Source organism: Ictalurus punctatus, chromosome 9 (genome assembly GCF_001660625.3).
Source record: "Ictalurus punctatus breed USDA103 chromosome 9, Coco_2.0, whole genome shotgun sequence".
NCBI lineage: Eukaryota > Metazoa > Chordata > Actinopteri > Siluriformes > Ictaluridae > Ictalurus > Ictalurus punctatus.
The window spans coordinates 11748046-11770381 of record NC_030424.2 but is presented as its reverse complement, the minus strand read 5'-3'; the positions used below and the strand labels follow the sequence as shown (position 1 = coordinate 11770381).

Genomic DNA, 22336 nt, shown 5'->3' with positions numbered 1-22336 from the left:
TTTTTTTATGGATGCACAAAAAGCACTGAATTAAACTACAGTCCTAAATGAATAATATATATTCTGGTGTGTGTCTGTGTGTATTGGGTTCTTTGCAGTCTTATATAATTGGATAAACAGTTGTGTAAAGTATTAGTCTGAAGTTTATATTTGTAACACTCAATTTGTGGATTTTATTTTAAATTTAAAAAAAAAAAAATGGGACTGAAAGTTCTCCCCTCATCTGATTAAACGGAAAACAAACAAACAAACAAAAAAATCAGCCAACTAATCGATTATGAAAACAATCCTGAGTTGGAGCCCTAGTTTCTAGATCTGTAATAATTATATAATTGCAAGGATACTTCAGGAAAATGGTGATTCACAATGTCGTCATGCAGTGGATCTGTGAATCTAGTTTCCTCAGTAAAGGCTTTTGTTTACATTTTTCTGGCCTGGACATTAGCCTGTAAGACTGCCAGGTCTGCCCCTCTTCCCTAAAGAGTGACTCATGAGAAGAGGTGGTGGTGTTGGTTTGTTTTCATTGCAATTCTCATTTGACTCACCTGCCTGTGGCTGTAAGTTACTAATGCATATACTATATCCAAAGAAGATTCCAGTAAGTAAATGTACTCCAGAAATAATAATAATAATAATAATAATAATAATAATAATAATAACAACAATAACAACTCTACACTTAATATGTATTACAGCTACATTAGCATTTAATAATACACTTTAATAGGAACACCTGTACATCTGCTCATTTATGCACTTATCTAATCAGCCACTCATGTGGTAGCAGCACAATGCATAAAATCATGCAGATAAAGGTCAAGAGCGTCAGTTCATTTTCACATCATACATCAGAATGGGGGAAAAAATAAATCTTTGATGATCTCTGTGACTTTAACTGTGGCATGGTTGTTGTTGGTGCCAGACAGGCTGGTTTGGGTATTTCAGATACTGCTAATCTCCTGGGATTTTCACACACAGCGGTCTCTAGAGTTTTTACCGAATAGTGCGAAAAACAAAAAATATCCTTTGTGCAGAGAGTCTGCAGGCTGAAACACCTTGTTGATGAGAGAGATCAGAGTAGAATGACCAGACTGTTTTGAGCCGACATGAAATCTACAGTAACTCAAATAAACACTCTTTGCAACCGTGGTGAGCAGAAACACATCAAAACTTAAGCCAAATGGGCTACAACAGCAGAAAACCACATCAGGTTCCACTGCTGTCAGCCTCAGCTTTCTGTTCTTAAGGCAGCTGTGACACATGCCGAAGTGGCCTTGGGCAAGACACTGAACCCCAAGTTACTCCCGATGGCAAGATAGCGCCTTGCATGGCAGCTCTGCTACCAGTGGTGTGTGAATGGGTAAATGAGAGCGCTTTGTAGCACCGATAAGGTTAAAAAATAAATAAATAAAAACAATACATTTTTTAAAATGCGCTATATAAGTGCAGAGCATTTACCATTCTTAGCGATCATAAGCACAGACTCACCCAAACTAGACAACTGAATATGCAGGTGTACAGGTGTTCCTAATAAAGCGGTTGTCGAGTGTATGTAGCTTAACAAATACAGAAAAATTGCCAAAAGTATGTGGACACCTGACTATCCCACCCATATCAGGGTCTTCTCCAAAGTGTTGCCACAAAGTTGGAAGCACACAATTGTCCACAGTCCCATCCGAAACTATTGGAACGTCAAGACCAATTCATTTGTTTGTGATATATACCAAAGACATTTGGGTTTGAGATCAAAAGATGGATATGAGACGAGACGAGAGTTTTGGAGTTCATCTAGACGTGTTAAAACATAGAACCTTTTGTATCAGACCACCCAATTTTTAGTAAAGGAACAGATGTCTTGAAGAAAATGAAAGCAAACATTTGGTTGCATATCCCTTGCTTGAAATAACTGTATAAAGCTTGTGACTCACTGATATCAACAAATTGTTGGGTTCTTCTTTTGAGATGCTTTCCCAGGCTTTTACTGCAGCTTCTTTCAGTTGTTTGTCGTCTTCAGGAGGTGAAATGCTGCTCAATTGGGTTAAGGTCTGAAGATTGACTTGGCCAGTCTAAAACCTTTCACTTTTCCCCCCTGATTAAGTTCTTTGCTGTGTTGGCAGTGTGTTTTTGTATCATTGTCTTGTTGCATGATGAAGTTCCTCCTGATTCGTTTGGATGCATTTCTCTGCAACTTGGCAGGCAAAATGTTCCTGTAAAATTCTGAATTCATTCTGCTGCTACCATCATGCGCTACATCGTCAATAAGAAGCAGCCATGCAAACCCAAGCCATGACACTACCTCCACCATGTTTCACAGATGAACTTCTATGTTTGTGGATCATGAGCAGATCCTTTCTTTCTCCACACTTTGGCCGTTCAATCACTTGGGTTAATCTTGGTTCCACAATTTTTGTGGTTCATCTCTGTATTTATTTGCAAATTCCAATCTGTATATCTGTGTATTAGGCAGTGTATCGATCATGTAGTGTATTTTTTTTTTTAATGAAATGAACTAATGTTATTACATATAGCAGTTGCATGTATACAAAATGTAATATATATATGTATATGTATATATATATATATATATATATATATATATATATATATATATATATATATATATATATATATATATATATATATATAATACATTTATGTATATAAACAAGGCGTTACTCATCTATATATATTCACATTTGTATTCATCTGTACATACATTGAGGTTCATAGTGTACATATTAGCATTATAATATTTTAGTTACTACTTTTATTCTTATTTTTCTATTTCTTTTGTATACGTTTTTTAGACATTTTTTTTTTCAATTCTATTCCTATTTAATGTGCATTCTTTCCTACCTGTTTGTTGTGTAATTGAGCTGTTTACAAAAACAAAGGAATTTCCCCAGTGTGGGATCAATAAAGTTTATCTTATCTTACACACACACACACACACACACACACACACACACACACACACACACACACACACGCACATATATAATATTAATTTATCTAGGTGTAAACCAACTTCCAATGGCCATGGCTTTTTGGTCATGGTGTGAAAAAAGTAATAAATAAAAAAAGGCAAATCTGAGTCCCAGTAAAACTTTCAGTTTTCAGAATGCTTTATATATGAAAAGATTTCACCTTGTCAACAGGTTCTCCTAGGACACCACGCTTTTTGTGTCGACGGTTAATTTGTTTAATGCCAAAATGTTTTAACTGTACCTGTCTGTGTGCTACTAAATTTCCCTTTGTGCTGCTGAACCTTTGTCCTGCACCGGTTCTACCACCTGTAGAAGTGAGAACATAGCCCTGATGTTCGCAAAATGAAAGATCCTGCTCAGAAGACTGAAAGTGTGCATGCGCTGTAATGTGTTTGCTTGTGTTGGCGCAGACTCACAGACGTTCTGCCACCTCTGATCTGACAGGACATGACACAGGAAGCCTTGTAGGATGTTAAGCAGCCCGTCTTCAAAGAGATGATATGTGAGGCAGCATGCCGGGGAAAATGACAGAGATGCCTCTTTCAAACTGCATTACAAAGTCTTGTAGTAAAAAGGCCATTGATATTAGTATAAAAAAACACCATTTCCTACTGCAAGGTAAATGCTGTTGTGCAAAAATAAACACACACACAGAAAGCTGGGAGTGTCTGAACAGGAGGTGTTTTTGGCGCGTGACGCTTTAAAGCCCATGTGCACGGCGGTTTGCAGTGGAAGCCCGGAATCTCTCAGTCACTCGGAAAGCATTTTGTGTGGCTCATAAACAGGATTTACTGTCCTCTCAGTGTAATCACTTGAAGAGCGATAACAGAGTGAAGAGCTCCGGGCGATCCTGCGCGTCTATCTCAGCTGCACTGTGCTCGCAAACAGCTGAGTGTGTATTCAGGAACCCTCCCCCTCGCACCGCCTCCTTTCCTTTATCCCAACACGCTAGTAAATTTGACCGCCATAGCTTTGGAAAGCGATCAGGATAAATCTGATTTGTTTCAAGATTAGCCATATGAAACAAATTATCCCCCTCTTTAAGCATACGCAAGAGTTGGAACTGTCTAAGCCAGAAGGCTTCGAGGTTATGAAAAACATTCCACAGTGGCACAAAGCTCACTGAAATATTAGCACAATGTACTGGAGCTGCTTTTGATGTGGCCTGAGCAATTTCTCACCTTGGAGGAGTTCGCCTGAGATGAAAAAAAGTCGATGCAAGTCAGCGGCAGACAGCACCGTCACAGGGGAGACAGATCTAAAGCAAAACTAGTCTTTTACCTGATAGATTTGCCTTTTACATTCATGTCATTTGTCAGATGCTCATCCTGAGAAGATATATTTTTTTAAATGTTAGTTTTGTTTTTTTTATTCACAAGGCAGTGAATTATCCAGTCGCGCCAGGATTTGTGATTTTGCGATCGCAGAAATGAACGCCAAAAAAAATTAAATAAATAAAAATCATCAACACAACGCACCATGTCATCACAACACGAACAGGGGTACAGCTAAAAGGTCTCATTTACCAACAAACATCACCGAGAAAGACAATTTTATGCAATTGCAACGTGGCCAATTCAAGTAGTTTTCCACGTTAAAAAAAAAAGATACAAAAAAAACTCCACAAATTGCATCGCAATTTATTATTATTAATTTTTTTTTTTTTTTTTTACAAAGCCACAGCAAAATCAAGCGTTTTGGTCTTAGCAATAAAATGAACAAAACCCCAGTGAAATCCAGTCTGGATCAATTGTCTCCTTAAATAACAATGGATGAAATTCAACCCAAAACACAGACGCACATTCACGCTGATGCCCTAAAGATTTACAGCAAACTACACGAAGACCACACACACACACACACACACACACACACACACACACACACACACACACAGTTGTGAAATTTATGTACACCGACACAGCAATTCACATACCTTCAACTGCACGGTAAACAGAAGTCTGTTAAAACATTTACACCAAACAGACTACACTAAACTAGTGTTCACATTAAATTCGTTGTTACAAGGAGTTACACAAGACCATGGGCTCCATCTGCATTTCAGTCTTTGTTTAGATAACCCGCAGATATGTAAATCAAATGCTAGAAATAAGACCTAATGTTTGTTACTGGCTCTTGCTTGCTCATTTTCACTCCAAACTATTTCTGATCATACGCCAACATACACTCCGGGATGAATTCAAACAAATATTCTCAACCGACTGATTTAAAAAATAATAATAATAATAATAATAAATAAAAAAATAAGAAACAAGCCTCAGGTTAGTGTTTCTCTTCACACAAGACTACACATGTGGTAATGTTCACATATTCATCTGCATACCTCGTGTACATCTGAAGGATTTAAATCAATATCCATTAGAGCAGGGGTATTTATAAAATCCTTGCTTACAAAAGTCTGGATAAGCCATCAACAAGACCGATGTTTAACCATTAATGATTCGGGGTTTTTTGGCTATAAATAAGACAATTTGATGTGGTTGTGTTTTGTTTTATAGTGATGTTTCATGCTACCTCTTTTAAGCCAGACTCCGAACAGACATCTGTTTTGAATCGGACATTTGGTGAACGACTGCATACTTCTCTATCCAATCATCTTTAAACGTTAAATATTTTTTAAACAAGCCATGTCATCAGTTTGGTAATCAGGCAAGAGCAGGGGAATAATAATAATAAAAAATAAAAAATAATTTTTTTTAAATTAACAAATCTATGAAAATTCTTTCCTTACCGAGAGAACGCCTCTAGCCTTCTAGTTCATCTCGGATCCGATGAGCTGCTTTCAGGTAAATAATTTAGCCGATTGGTTAAGCTGCAACAGAGGATCTGCTACGGAAGGCATGCATGTTTAGAAAACTAGCCTCACTGAATTACGGCTAATTTCTTTATATGTTTATGAGCTTTGCTTTGCTTTATTTATTTATTTATCCTCCCCGAAGTACTCTGCTTGATTCGCTGAAACACTTTGCTGGCGACTGCGGACTGCGTGTTGACGACCCCTGGACGAGAGCACGGGTCAAAGCCCCCTGTCCGACAGATGTCTGTGATTTCATTATGGTTCACTATTATGCAACGCAAATTTGTCACTGTGCAGCAGTGCGGAGATGTTAAATGGCTTCTCTGTAAAACGTTCTGCGATACTTGGGGTTATTCATGTGCAGCATCTTTAATCGAAAACTACTAGTTTGAGACATGAGAAGTTTTATTTATTTTCTTAAATATATAGTGTAATAGGAAAACCATACTCAGAAACGATCCAGAATTGTACAGAAGAGTACAGTTGAGACATTTTATTCAATCTATTGTGTAACCCTAACCCTTGCCCAGTCATCTTGCTTATGCATATGCGTAGTTAAAAGCCACTATAAACCTGGCCGTGTCCTGTGCATTATGCAAATGCTAAGTGATAAGATTACATGAAGCAAAAGAAGAAGTGGTTTCTTATTACAATCCACGCTGTGTAAATTTGAGGTGGTTATACACTAAAACTCTATTTCATGCATATAATCTGCCTGCTACGGGAGATCAATGATAATTTGCTCGACCGTCAATGATGATTTTCTACACATCGGCTTGACTGTTTTCCTAGAGGGTTATAATCCATGTTAAACATGACTTATGTCAAGTCAGCTGCTCTGTGAATTGGGTTGAAATCACATCGCCTTTTTTTTTTTTTTTTTTTTTATGAAACATAATAGAATAAACCACTATGAAAGCCAAACTCTTTGGTTATTGTCAATCATGAAGTACATGGTAGTATTACTAGAATGTAAACTGCTTAAAAAAAATTAAAATAAAAAAATTATAATGAGATAATGTTTGGCTTAACAATATGCTCAGTATCGTTACATTCATGATAGGAAGTGGTGATGGTTCTCTGCATCTCCCTCCGAGTCTCTTGCCTGTTTACTGTAATAAATCTCAGCATGGTTTCTTTGAATAGCTTTCAAATATAGTAAGCTAGCCTACTTAAAGGCTTTGACCAAACACTCTACTGTACTTCCCTCATGTTCTGCAGGTCTCGCTTATGCAGAAAGTCACCTCAGGGCTCTTATGCTTCGGTATTAGAAGATTTTTGATTTGTTATGCAGAAGCCTTTTTTTTTTTTTTTTTCCTTTTTTTCTTTTAAAAACTCCACTTGAACCAACGACTTAATTTTAAGTCCTTTACAACCACCATCACAGCCTTTTTCCCCCCGCGGTGAACAGAGGACAAAAGACCACATAGGCCTATATGATTTTTTTGCAAGGGTAATAGTCATGTGAATTTTTTTCCCCCCCAGTAAAATATTCTTACAATGTATGCTGGTAATGTAACATTTCTGAACAGCATGACCCATGCCCTGAGAAAGCATCAAAAACCATATTACAAATTCAGTAAATAGGCTCTTAGTGCTTCACAGCAGACTTCAAACTGTCTCACTGTAACCTGTTTAGCAACACTATTGGCTATAAGCCTTGACTAAATATAGACAGTGATTGATCAAATGAGCCTGCCAGCAGGTATTTTTTACGCAGACATCATTAGAACTCATAAAAGCTCATTTTAGTTAATAAAAAAAAAAAAAAAAAAAAAAAAAAAAAAATCAAACTAGCCTGTGTTTGTTGACCATTTTTCTCATATACTGTAAATCTAGCCTCTAGTGAGAGCGAGATGGATGGCCACTGCCAAAAGTCATTGTTACTGGGGTTTTTTTCTTTTTAAATAACAAAACTGTTAATGTTTTAACATAAAATTGCATCATCCTTAGTGTTTTTTAATAGTCCTCAGAATGATAGGACTGGGCATCTACAGCTCTGGCTGGAATTGGCTCACTAATCTTCATTAATGATGGCATGAACAGGATGAAATCAAATCACGCAAATCTCTCTGGCTGGATCTGGGTTCAGGATCGCTCTGAGGAATAATAACCCAAAACTCTGGCATGGAGTTATTTAAGTCCCAAAAACATTGAATCCCTGGGTGTCTGCCCAACTTAGACACTCAGCTGTGAAGTCTGTTTACCCACCAAAAAAAAATAAAAAATCAACTGAGAGTCTTTGGTGATGAAGCCTATGAATCACAGGCTTTAGAATAGCATCGCATGCTGTGAATACACTACCAAGTATTAAAAAGACTTCCCACATTTACAGACCCATGGATTTGTAAGTCGACAGCATGCAAAAAAATAAATAAATAAATAACCTTAAAACTTCACCCTGACCATAAATCTTTTAAATATCTGTGAAACATTTTAGAACGGCAATTTTTTCTGCCTATAACAAAACCTTGCTTCTTCTTCTTCCTCTTCTTACCATTCTATTTCCATCCCTGTGGTTCTACTGAATAGACGCTGAAATGCTGAGAAACTTCCACATAATGAGCGACTGTCTTTAATATTACACCAAGTCCAATCCAGTCACCTAACCTTTCCAATTAAATTGCTTAAGATGTGGATCAACTCAATATTGCAAAGCTAAATTATTTCAATAATAGACTGTTCAATAAGTCATGGGCTTTTCCACGGGATGGTTAGGAATAGCTCAGCACAGTACATTACCCATAATCCTCCACGTTGTTGCTATTTCCACTGCTATGTGAAGCGTGCAGAACTCAAGTACCCGTGCGATTTCATTTACCTTTCTTGCAAACATACCATGTGAGCTGTTCATTCATTCATTCATAGTGGCATGGACCGCTGTAGTTTAAATTATTTATTTGTTTATATTTTTAGAAACAGAACCTATTAAGATTTTTTAAAATAAAAAAAATCTCGTGTGCAGGTGCAAACAAAAATAATAACTGCGGGGGTGGGCGGAACTTTCTGTGGAAGTATATTTGGGCATAATATTTCTTACCATGCTGGTGGTTAGAAAGACAGGAGGCAAACAAGTCGCTCATATGCCTCTGCGCATTTACTCGCCCCTTGAAATGTGTTTTTGTTGTTTGTTTGTTTTGTTTTTAGCTTAATACAATACAATATTGGGCAATAACCAAGTGCTACATCTAACAATTTTGTGCAACTTCTGACATTACCAAGTCCCTCCAGGATTTTACGACTGCAAAAAATGACTGCAAAATCAAACGAACCCTGCATTATTTGGAGGAGCTCGCGATTTTTCACAGTTGCCGCAGATTTTCCGAGGCCGAGGCGTGTCATGTGACGTCATCACGATGCGCATTCGACCAAAGCCCTCTTCGATTCGCGTGTGTCGAACAAGAGTACAGCTAAAAGGTCTCATTTACCAACAAACATTACTGCGGAAGACCCTGCAAAACAATTTTGCCAATTTAAGTAGTTTTACACAAAAACAAAAGCATGAAAAACTCCGCAGGTTGCATCATAAATTTTGAGGGAAAAAAAAAATGCACACACACACACAAAAAAAAAACTCTTCTGTAAGAACTGATGAACACTCAGACAATAGACAACTTTTCCTGAGTCCCAAATGATCGGTGTTATTCGTCTCTAATACACGAGTTCAGAACTTATTAGGTGAAACCACCAATACTTTAGTTTCTTACTTGTTTTCTTGAACTTAATAAGCACCTGAAATCCATAAGACGGAGACGGTAACGTAGAGCTGACTACATTCTAAGTGGACTAATTCTGACTTTGTTTAGTCTGTTCATTCTGGATGTTTAGTCTGCGTGTGTGCGTTTTATTTATTATTTTGGTGCAAATTGTTTGGTAACAACAGCCATGGTGCTACACCTGGTTTTGGTATTGTCATAAATCTAGTTGTGATTGTCTGCCAAATTTTTACTCTTCCCAAAAGTCATTTTAAATGGCAACATCACTGTTTTAAACAGCAATTTAATGTTTCAGATTGTTTTTTATGTAATGTTTGGGATCTTGCATATATTCCTCGTGATCCAAATAAATAAACAAACAAACAAAATAAATAAATAACTCAAAAGGCTTCCTATTCACCCTGTTTGCACCCTACATCGGATATAATATAACGGAGCTGAAGATGAAAGTATTGGCACATTTGGCTGCGTTTGGGTGTGTGGGCAGCCGTGAAGCAAAGGTTTGCTCATTTGTACGCTCAATAAAGAATTAAAGTATACTCACACTTGTGTTTGGGTGCCCAGACTTCCATTAGAGGAAAGGAAGGGGGGAAAAAAACAAAACTTATGTCTTGTTTCAGTTCACTCGAAAGAAAAGCAGTATATTAACATCAAATGGAAGACGGCTGGTTTCGTTTCAAATTTGTGGTGTTGCCTCGCCATGCTGTTCAGCATATTTGAGAAGCTCTCATATATAATCTCTGACAGTGCAAATAAAGAAAAACCACATTAGAAAACCCTTCAACTTGCCAGTAGTCAAACTACAGCTTTTAATGTCGTACAAACTAGTAATAAACATCTCGGTTGAAAGGTTCATATCCAGAGGCTAAGATGATCAATGCAAAACTTTGATTTTATGTTTCTTTATGCATTTCTATGTTAATTTAGAAGCACTTTTCCATCTCATCATCCTATCTATGGCCAAGTCTGAACCTCCTTGAGACATCCAGGTTTTGAGATTAAAATAGCCTGGAATTCATGATTCCATCAATCTTCACAAGAGCCCCTGAACCAGCCACAAAACAGCCCCAAAGCATCACTGACCCACCTCCATATACCATATCCATCATATACAAGATATCCATCATGTGATGGCTTTCCTTGTATGAAATCCCATTTTCTCACCAGGCATGCTGATGGTGTACATGAATATAAAAAATTGGATTTCGGTTTCATCTTGACCACAACATACTATGGCAACTGTAGTTCTAATAACTAAGTTCTAATTAGTGGCTTGGCGGTTAAGGCTCTGGGTTACTGATCGGAAGGTCGGGGGTTCAAGCCCCAGCACTGCCAGGTTCTGGGTTACTGATCGGAAGGTAGGGGTTTCAAGACCCAGCACTGCCAAGCTGCCACTGTTGGGCCCTTGAGCAAGGCCCTTAACCCTCTCGGCTCAAGAGGCCATGTATCATGGCTGACCCTGTGCTCTGACCCCAGATTCCCGACATGATGGTGTATGCGAAGAAAAGAATTTCACTGTGCTCTAATGTATATGTGATCAATAAAGACTCATTATCATTCCTCTTGGTGAAATCCAGGTGCTGCATTTTGCCAGAGCTTCTTTCTTGCAACATTTCCAAATAGCTTGTAGTTATGAAAGTTGGAATTTGCTTTGAAACTTGACAACAAGAACAATCAACTAAAAATGTGCAATTCTATAACTGTGATCTTTTGGCTCTTTACAATCCTCCTCACTGTGTGTGTGTGGGGGGGACAGTGTTCTCATGGGTCCAATTCCTGGTAAATTTAGAGCTGTTTCAGACATGTGAAGCTTTTTCCTTTTGGTCCAGTCGTGATTAATGGTATTTTTGAACTGCTTATGTATTTTTATACCCATTACCTGATTCATGCAAGTCAACAACAATTTGTTGTGCATGTTGAAAGTTCGGGTGGCATTGGGATTTATATTGGGATATATATTTATATATCCATATTTATACCCCAGGGAAACAGAACATGGTAAAAAGGCAATGCCAGCATTTCTACAAATTCAGAGTGAATGAAATAACATTTTCAAGAATGATCATTTGTCTGCATTAACTAAAAATATTCAGATGGGGGTAATTTTGCCGTATTTTTTTGAGAGAAGATAATCTTATTTAAGAAAACTGTAATTATTGGGGTCAATGTTTATTTAATACAATGAGTTTAATTAAGGGTGCCAATAATTCTGGAAGACATATTTACAGGGAACGTTAGTATTCTTGTGCACCCAAAATATTGGCAGCTCCTTGCGCTGTAGACTCTGAAGCCAATTTCTTCTGAAAAAGAAATCTTTTCTAGCGTTCACTCATGCAGCTTGCTCCACTTCCTCCTGGATTCCGCTTCAAGGTTCTCTTATATACGGAGGTCCATAATTACTGTTGCCTCATACTCAGTTATCTTTTAGCTGATGGGCCTTGTGATGGCATTTGTGTCATTTTATTCATATTTATTTAATTTCAGTGTCACCTACTGTGTCTCCTGAATCTGGCTGGATACAGAAAAGTGTATTCCCCCCCGCATAATGTATGTATGTACTGTATAAATAGTCATATCTGTCCATAGTATCTTGTTCCAGAACTGTACAAGCTTTTTAGACATTTTTTGCCAAACTCTAATTTGATCTGCCTGTTTACCAATGATTTTCATATTGTGGAAATCTTTCTTTATTCACCCTGGTGAAGTTCTCTCTTGATTGTTGCCTTTGACCCAGATACACCTATGTTCTAGAGGGTGTTCTTCATCTGGCCAACCGTCCTCTCTCATCCGCCACAGTTGTTTGACGTGGTCTTGCAGCCTTTTCGTGTTCCTGAGCTCACGCAGTGTGTTCTTCCTTTTTAAGAATGGACCAAATAGTTGATCTGGCCACACATGATGTTTCTTTCGATCTCTTTCATGGGTTTGTTTTGATTTTTCGTGTTAATTATGCACAGGCTTCACAGGCAGTGACAGCTCTTTGGGCTCCATATGAGAACTAATGAGAGAATATATTAACCTCATTGTGCACTTGACACAAATACTTGTACACCTGCACATTCGTGCGATTATCCAGTCAGTCAATCATGTGGCACCAGCAGATAGGCAGTTCACATCAAACATCGGTGACTTTGACTGTGCCATGGTTGTTGGTTCCAGATGGACTGGTTTGGGTGGTTCAGAAACTGCTGATCTCCTGGGATTGTCATGCCTGACCGCCTCTACAGTTTACACAGAATAGTGCAAAAAAGACAAATAGAACCCAGTGAGCGGCTGTTCTGCAGGTGGAAACATTTTGTTGATGAGAGAGGTCAGAGGTAAACGGCCAGGCTGGTTCAAGCTGACAGGTCTTTACAACCATGGTGACCATAAAAGCATCTCAGCTACACAAACACTTTACAAGAGAGATGCCCCAAAAGGACAGCCACAAAAATAACCACAGAATTCAACAAGCACCTCTATGACCCAGTCTTAATAAAAACTGTATGTCGCAAACTTGACAAAAATGGAATTTATATCCGGGCTGCCATGCAGAAACCATTTGTATTAAAAGGTCAATGTGCAAAGTTGCATAGCTTGGTGTACAAAACACAAAACTTGGACCCTTGAGCAATAGAAAAAAGTAATATATTCCTAAGAGTCAACTTTTATCATCATTTCCATACGTTGGAGGAAGCCGAAGGATCAGTTGTCTGCTGCCAACTCTTGGGTATGAAGGGAGATCCATAGCGGTACAGGCAACCATGTTGTGCAAATCATTAGGTTCAGTGACTGCTTTGCATGCTCGTATAACAGCCAGCAAATATGAGGCAATTTTTCCAGGACCAGGTGCACCGTACGGTGCAAACACTGTTCCTGAAGATGTTTCCATATAATTTGCTATAATTATTCAAGAGTGTTTTGCTGAATCCCAGGATGAAGTCAAGCACCTTCCCTGGCCTCCTCAATCACCAGATTTAAACATTATTGCATCTTTATCGGTCCCTTTGTGGATCAAGACCTTGATGTGGATAAAATGACCTATACATCTAAATAATAATGATTTAATTGACAATAATGATCGATTTCACGACTAATAAATGTTATGTAGGCTTACTTTACACTCCTAATCAGTATTTTCTAGAGCATAAACTACAGACTGGCCACCACTGCATTATTAAAATGACCCAGTATAACACACACACACACACACACACACACACACACACACATAATTATTATTAATACATAACATAATTATTAAGCCAACTATTATGCCTTCTAATTCTAACCCTAAACTTAACCTCATTAAACAACGGAAAGCTTTTCCTTTATATTTTTTAAGCTGCAGTTTAAATAAAAATTCAATTTTCCTTGTAGAGACCAACCTTGTCTCCACAAGGTCAAAACTGTCAGATAGTCCTACTCTTGTTGGGACATTTTATAATGCCGTGAAAGGCTAGTGGAAACTCTTTCATAGCATTAATCACTTATTAGGTATTGCAGGAATGTCACGTTATATTCCTACTGCAAGCCTAAGCACCCAAAAGTCTGATTTTACCGCTTAAATCTTATCTTTGTTAGCTTGTTTATATTATCCTTTTAATGTGCACAATATCCGACACTAGTCCGAACACTCCTGAGTCGGCTTGTGTGCAAAAGAACAACGGGTTCTGGACAGAGAAGCATGGTCTAAACAGGTGGAGCAGAAGTGAAATGATAAGCGGTTTAGAGTCGGTTGTAATTCGCGCCCATTACATTAAAACTGCTGTGCCATGATCATTTTCAACGGGTGGTCCCATCCGCTAAGAAATAAGAGCAACGATATGGATATTTTTAGGTCTCTGATAGATTTAAATATCTGCGTCACTACAAATGAAAAGCAAGTGCACCGTCATCAAAAGCAAATCACATGACTGGGGGAAAAAAATACAATAAAATCTGATGTTAAAAATGGTTGTACGTTTAGAAAACAAAAAAATCATCTCATCAATTAGAGCATGCGATTCGAGCGAACTGTACCAACTTATTTATGAAGCAGGTGTAACACTTCCATCACCACAACAAATTATAGGTTAAGCAAAATCTATCAATATTGCAAATTAGGGGTTTAGGTGACACCATGTTCGCACAGACATTGCTAGTTGCCATAGTTTAAAGTCACGGCGGGTGAAAATGTTAAACATTTCACAGATCGACTTGGAAACCTGACAGACAGGAATGTTTTGGCTCCGACGTGCCGTCTAGTGAATGCCGCATTTAATCCTCCAGATGTATGCAAGATAGGCAGGCTAGTATGTGAACGATGCGGCTCTTGCTGTTGCTCCTTCTGCACAGCGGAGAGAGATGCACCCATTAAAGCACACATCCTGAATTGGTGTGTCGAGACATACACACGTTTAGTCTTCCCACTAGGACCGGGAAGTCAATGCAAGGAATATTCCTTTGGTTTTTATTCACTATTGTTACACATATGTTACTGATATGTGTAGGGCAGGTCAAGGCTTTGGGTCGTTTGTACAAACAGTTTGGGAACCCTGGATTTAAATCAAAGTTGCTTTATTTATTTATTTATCATTTATATTAAACCTGCTAACTGATCATGTGCACTTAATTTGTCGTTGATTATCCTTCATTAAGGACAAATTCGGTTGTAAAAGACCCATTTGAACTAAAAGGTAAATAATGGCTGCATTAACTCTGCTTGACGAAAAACAAGCACTGAGGACAGAATACACCTTTCAAGACTGCGGCGATTTCCTTCCTCATGATGATGAATGGGTCGAGAGCCGATAGTGTCTTCCTAGACCCCTTTTAGCAAGTCTGTGCAACCAGCTGGTAGCAAGTCTGGAGAAGAGACTGTGCTGTAATTGTGCTATACTCATACCTGGGGTTTCTGTTAAAAGAATTCCAGACTCAATAACATTCAGAACTGAGAAACTGGTTCAAAAGCAGCCAACTCCATGAAAATGTTTGCTTTATAAATGACTTCATCACTTAACTACAGTCAAACGTACTATATACAACCCATACATTGTTCCTGATGTACAGTTTACAACAAACCTTTTTTTTAATGTCAGTACAGTACATTTATAGATTCATAGAAGACCTATGTTATCTGGTAACACTTCTCATCATGCTCGTGTGCTTGTTTAACCGACAGGAAAAACTGACTATGTGTCTGTCAAGCTTATATTAAACTGACCCAGTTTTCACAACGATTTGAAGCAGGAATCAAACTAGGGATCTCGTTCAATTCCCAGGAAAGAAAGTCCATTTACATTTATTGATGCGGTAGGAGTTTTTTTTTATCAACCCACACAGAGCTGGGCAGTAAAGGTTATCCTCCCTAGCCTTAACCGCTATGATATGAAAACACTGAAGGCAAGCTTAATTTAGAGGTGTGCACAGAACAGGCGTTTTTTTTTTTCCTTTACATTATAATCCTGCTCGCTCCCGAAGAAATTCTGACCAACCCATCTGTTCTTGCAGTTATTACATTTATTTATACCTGCTTGCAATATACTTGAATGAACTTTCTGTTTCCCAAAATACAAATTAACCATTTAAACCAAAGTGACACTAACCATCATAACTACGGGGCAGGGAAGGCAGGCAATCGCCTGGGGCCCGCATACTGAGAGGACCCCCTGAGGACTGATCGTTTAAATAATCCGAAAAAAATTATCATCTTAAAATAAGGCGCAGAAACATCTCAGCAACCCTCCTTAAAGTCCCTTTTGCAGGGAGCGATCACGTTTGAGGACTCATTTATGCTCCTGCGCCACCTGATCACACTCGAGTCGCGCAAGCTTTAATTCATATCTGTCTGGCAGCCAGAAGCTCACGGGAAAACAAGAAAAGGAGGAAAAGAAGAAACAGGACCGTTGTAAATGATGAAGATAACGACAAATGAATGAATGAAGGATAATTAAAGACAAACAAACCCAAATCTTGCAGTCCAATTTCAGTTTTATTTCACCTTATTAGAAGATATAAAATGATTGTTAATACTTAGCTAGGGATTGCATGTTTTGAGTAGTGTGGTCTTGGAAGTACCGCAACTGTGTCTCTTTCTCCCGCAAATCAATCATTTACTTTAGTTAATATGTTAGTTAACATGTTAGTTAATATTAGTTAATAGTAGCTGAAGACGGACATTTTGTTTTTTCACTGAGGTTTGATTTCCCATGAGCCTTTTGGGTCATTTAATTGGGTTATTTTCTCAGTCTTGGGTGGTTTTGGGGTAGTTTTGTGTAACTCAACCGCTGGGTTTGTGACTGGGTCATTTTCACTGACAGTTGAATCAATGCACCCCTCCCCCACCCCGATGCCTCAGCCCAGCTCCTTGGGTCAAATCAACTCAACGTGGACTGTTTGAATTCACCTTAGGTGGAGGTTTTCACACAGACCAATATATTTATCCATAAAACCATTACTGTACACTAGAAAAAGCAAAAATGCGTGATAGCAGTCCAGTTTACATGACATCAAATGCACTCCTTTCTTTATTAGCTTTGGCTTACTTGTTTGTTAAGCCCACTAAAATGTAAGTTGGTCACTATCTGGATGTTTTAAACGTCTCCACTGATCAAAATCTGACGCTTTCATCTTAAATATATGCCTTATTCAAGTCATTTACTTCAAAGTCTATACATAAACACCACTTTAACAGCTCTAACAATACATTCCTGAACACCTTCTGGTGTATAAATAAAGAAGATACCACGTTGACATATTTGTTTATAATGTGGTATATTTGACATTTTCAAAGGGTTAAAATAACCCTGAAATTATTAACCCTTTTATGAAATAAAATGAACCCAGCATTTTTGTAAAAATCAAACCATCCTTCAGGTTGAAAAACAACCCATTTGCTGGGTTAAAGTTTACAACCCAACTTAATGGGTTAGTTTAGCCCAAAATGTGTTCTGTCCTATTATTTAACCAGCCGTTGGGCTAAAAGTAACTCAATGTTGTTTTTTTTAAAAGAGTGTATGATTGTTTTCAATAAGGAAATTAAGTCTTCGAAACACGTGTCTACTGCGATTTCTCTATGGAAGTAAAGGGTCACAATAAAATCTCTTGAATAACATGACATAACAACAACATAAATCTGTCAGAATGGTCCCACGCATTTATTTTGCCTGGGGCTCCCACTTAATCTAGGTTCGCCTTTGCAAACATGATAAAGCAGTTACTAATGAATGAATACTGTTGGGAAGCACAGCGCAAACACCCAATACATTCCCATGTTAATGAACATTGGTCCTGTGAGCTTCATATCTCACCACCTGCTCCCATTCACACAAAAGTAAAAACTTCCTGCTCTCGCAACTTGTGTTGGATCCCACGAGATCCCTCAATTGAACACGTTTGTTTGCTAAAGCTCTCTCAGGGCTCTCTGTTGGTCTTAATGAAGTCTGGACTGGCACGCAACACTCCACAGGTGGTCCTATTAAAGCTCTGATCAAAAGCATAGGAACAAACCAACTATCTGTTTTTTCCCCACCCTTGTGATTTGGGTAATTTTACATTCATTTGCTCAGCAGATCGGTCCACCCAGGGAAATAGAGTGTAGACGGTCTTTTCAGTATACAGCCTCAATAATACACAATTAGGTTATTATTTATATAATTAAAATATTTCCTCACCATATATGAATGGTAGCCTGCCCTAGTGTCTTGGGGTAACATATAAAATACCTGCATGTCTCATCAGTGATTAAACTCTTGCACCTGGAATGCTATGAATTAACATAGCATAAATATCCAAAATTTTATTAAAGATGTTCTGGCATGAGAGAATACACCGTTAGCGAGTACACATGCTGCTGTCAGTATAATAGCCATTTATTTCACTCTGTGGCATCATGAAATTTGATTGACTTTTGCTTCCCAATGCCTTACAGCACTCCCATTCCTGGAGTACCCCCTTTTCTGCTATCAGCACTCCTTATTCAACTAATCCGCTAATTAACAGCCCTTCTTGGATTGAAGTGGGTGTGTTTGAGCAGGAAAAAAACTCTAAAATGTGCAGGATAGGGTGTATGAGACTAAAGATTTGATCCTGTTCCTTAAACTATATACTAAATAGGATGTGTACAGTGCCATTGCAACCAAAGACGGCCAAAGCTCTGGTGTTATCAGAAATTTTTATTGAAAATCTCAGCATATAACTACCACTATCACCACCACCAATACTACCACAACAACGCTTGTCTACGGTGACTGCATTGGCAAAATGTAAACAAAATATGTTAACGGACACAAAAAAAATGCATATTATCTCAAGCTCACGGTGAAGAATGCTTCTGTTTATGCAACCCCATTTTCTTCACAAGCCTGGATGACACACATGCACAAGCACAACGTGGTCATTTTCTTTAACCAAAGATCTATCACATCAAATAATCTGACACGGAGATATGTTATCGCACCATCTGTTACAGAATTTAAAGGAAAAATAAAGTAATAATCTTAAAAGACTCATGAAATTACACAGTGGAAAACCGGCTTCACAGTACAGGCAGCGTGAAGAAGATGAATTTCAAAGAAACATCCACCGTTTCATAATTTTCTGATTCTTAAAAACTTTTACGGATACAATTTCATGGACGAGATGACCAAATGGTAACAGAGATCAAAATGCTTTGCTAACTAAATAGTTGACCGGATACAATTACCAGATAATGCTTGACTTTGTGAAAAGGGGTGGGGGAATTATGCGGATGGAAATTTAAATGTGGATGGAGACTTTTTCTTTTTTACGGAATTAAATTTGTGCCAAAAGTATTCAAGTAACATTTCAGAAAACAAACAAATATATGCAATGAGATAGAAGAAAAACACGCTGAAACTGAAAACAATGAATTCAGTGGCAAAGATTTAACATGGTTTTTACATTTACATTTATATAGTGCTTTTCTAGACACTCAAAGCACTTTACATAGTATCCTCAACCCCCACTAGTGTGTAGCATCCACCTGGATGATGTGACAACGGCCATATTGTGCCAGAACACCTACCACACCAGCTTTTAACGAAAAGGAGAGAGTGATGTAGCCAATTCAGAGATGGGGATTATTAGGGGGCCATGCTAGAGAAGGGCCAATGGTGGAATTTCACCAGGACACTGGGGTTACACCCCTACTCTTTTACGAGAAGTGTCCTGGGATTTTTAATGACCACAGAGTCAGGAACTCATGTATTATGTGTGAACTACTCAGTGACGCATCAAAGAGGCTCACAGAGGCATCGCCGACGCCAGTCAGATATCTGGCATGCTAAATATCTGGAGCTGTCGGGCGACTCCACATCCTGTGGTGTGAAAAGTGTAATCACTGGCAGTGATTGCGGCGACAAGCTACAGCCAATGAGAAAGCAGGGAATGGCGTGAGGTCACCGTGAGGAAGGGAAACCCGTGAAACCTATGGCAGAAGCATAAAGGGGAGAAGATGTACAACTTTCTTTGTCTGTTCCTTTTTGGGGTTTCTTCAACACAAATCATCGCGCAAACAGCTCGCACCGCATGTTTCCACCACTATGTCCATCTTCAAATAAACAACTCCTGTTTTGCGTGTGGTTTTCGCGTCATATATCCATGTCACTTCTCGCATGTGTTTTCGTGACAAAACACAGTTTGGACACCAGATAGCATTGTTGGGTGACAGTCGTTGTCAGATCGTGTAGTGGGAGACCCTCTTTCGCTGAGCAATCACGTCGTGTGAACACCACAACGACTTCAAGACTGCCGATTACAAGACAGCAAGTCATGTAGTATGAACAGCACAGCGGTTCTCAATGCTGAAAGTCGTGTAGTGTGAACAGCACAGTGATCTTCCGACGCTGAAAGTCGTGTAGTGTGAACAGCACAGCGGTTCTCGACGCTGAAAGTCGTCTAGTGTGAACTACGTTTAACTGGCTGAGCATAAACGAAAACTCTGGCAACGTATTCATAAACCATGACTCTAGCGAAAACAAAGCTTTTAACAATGCCCCCTGTTTATTTGAAAACAGCATTACATTTTTTTGCCACCACTTTTCAGTTTTAGGGTGTTTTTCTTGTCTCGTTGTACATTTTTGTTCGTTTCCTGGAAAGCTACATTCAATACAGGACAAATTTCATTCCATAGATTTTTGTTAGCATTGGCAGGCTAAATGTTTGTAATTACCACAACTCAGGATGTAAAGACCAACGCCGTCCGAACAGGGCTTGAGGCTGAAGTAGCAGTTTTCAGTTCAGCTTTTGTCACGGTGACTAAACTTGACACTCAGATATGGAAGTTGAACTTTAGCTGGAGTTCTGGAGGTTTCGACATAGAAGGAACAACAACAACAACAACAACAGCGCAGCGTCGAGTGTTTTCTTCTAACCCAGGCGCTTCGTTGTTGTTTTTGAGGGTGTTTTTTTTAAACAGCTTTGGCTGACTGTTTTCCGGGGAAATTTCCCATTAACACTTCACTTTAACAATGCAGTCAAACAGCCGGACTCGGAGACTCAAAGCCGAACTGCGGTACCTGGTCCATTTGGACTGTATTTTCACACCAACTCGACGTGTCTTCTCTTCGTGAAGAACATTAAACGAGAAGGCACACATCAGTCTAACTTAACCATGCCGTGGTGCACAACTATCCTCTGATTAAGCTACACACACATACACAAATGCAAACCACAAGTGAAGATATGAAAATAATTCTTATAAGCGAGGCAGTAAAACTTGCAGTAAAGCTCAGTCCTTACCTTTTCCTATCAGTGTAGTATCTGGTTGTTTAATTCCTCCGCGCGCGCACGGATTAGAGACGGTTTAATTCAGGTTTTCGGGTTTTATCCACTCGGTTCTCTGTCCTCTCCGAGATGTATTTCCCTGTGCATTGCCAGCCGGATACACAACCAAACGACTTCGAGTAGATCAGACCAGTACCTGAGCACAACTGCCGAACACTTTTTTTTTTAAATTATTTTTAACTGTCGCTGTGTTTTATTTATTTCTTTAAATCGTTTATGTTTTACGTAACCGCACCATCCTTTCCTCAGTATTGACGCATCACATGTTAGGACAATATGGAGTTTCTTAAAGGGCCATGGCAGCTAATCTATCGATGCGCATCTTTCTCTTTTTTTTTTCTTTTTGTGCTTGCCAGGAAGGTTTACTGTAGATAGAAGTTTGCTGTATTTTATTTCATCTCAAGTCACTTGATTATTGTAAACGTTTTATACCCTGATAACGAGTATACAGTATTTGGGCCACATCTGGCTGTTATGTGGTACATTTGACCCAAGATACATACAGTATGGCATGACTGAACAGAACTGGGCCAAATGTGTGTACCTTTGTCATATATTCTTTGCAATACATTCAGATTTTCCCTTTGGATCACCTCTTGCATTGGGGTACATGGCCCAGGTAAGAACACACAGGTGTGGTGCTTATGTGTCATGGACATAGCACACCAAAGAAAGTGTTTGGATCACTTGTGGAAAACCTGATGTAGCCTGGAGAAGAAATTGAGAATAGTCAGATAGATAGATAGATAGATCTATCAATAGATAGATAGATAGACAGATAGATAGATCGATAGATAGATAGATAGATAGATAGATAGATAGATAGATAGATAGATAGATAGATCAATGCTGTAATAGGTGAATTTTGGTCTGGAATGAATAAAGTGATTGATCAATCACTTTATTCATCGATTGATCGATCACTTTATTCATTCCAGACAGAAATTCAGCTATTACAGTAGCACAGAGAGTTGGAAGCATACTAAAAGTGATTTAACATTATAGATTAAACAAAAATAATTATATACACACACACACACACACACACATAA

The 22336-nt window shown here is 38.5% G+C and overlaps 1 protein-coding gene across 2 annotated transcripts in view; it reads right to left on the bottom strand.

The window, feature by feature from the left end:
- bahd1 (bromo adjacent homology domain containing 1) overlaps nucleotides 1–21574 on the bottom strand; it is a 54436-nt gene extending 32862 nt beyond the window's left edge. For both annotated transcript variants that reach the window (XM_017476936.3, XM_017476940.3), the window contains exon 1: nucleotides 21240–21574. The gene's annotated coding sequence lies outside the window, so the exon portion shown is untranslated. The remainder of the gene's footprint in view (nucleotides 1–21239) is intronic.
- Between the last annotated feature and the right edge of the window lie 762 nt (nucleotides 21575–22336).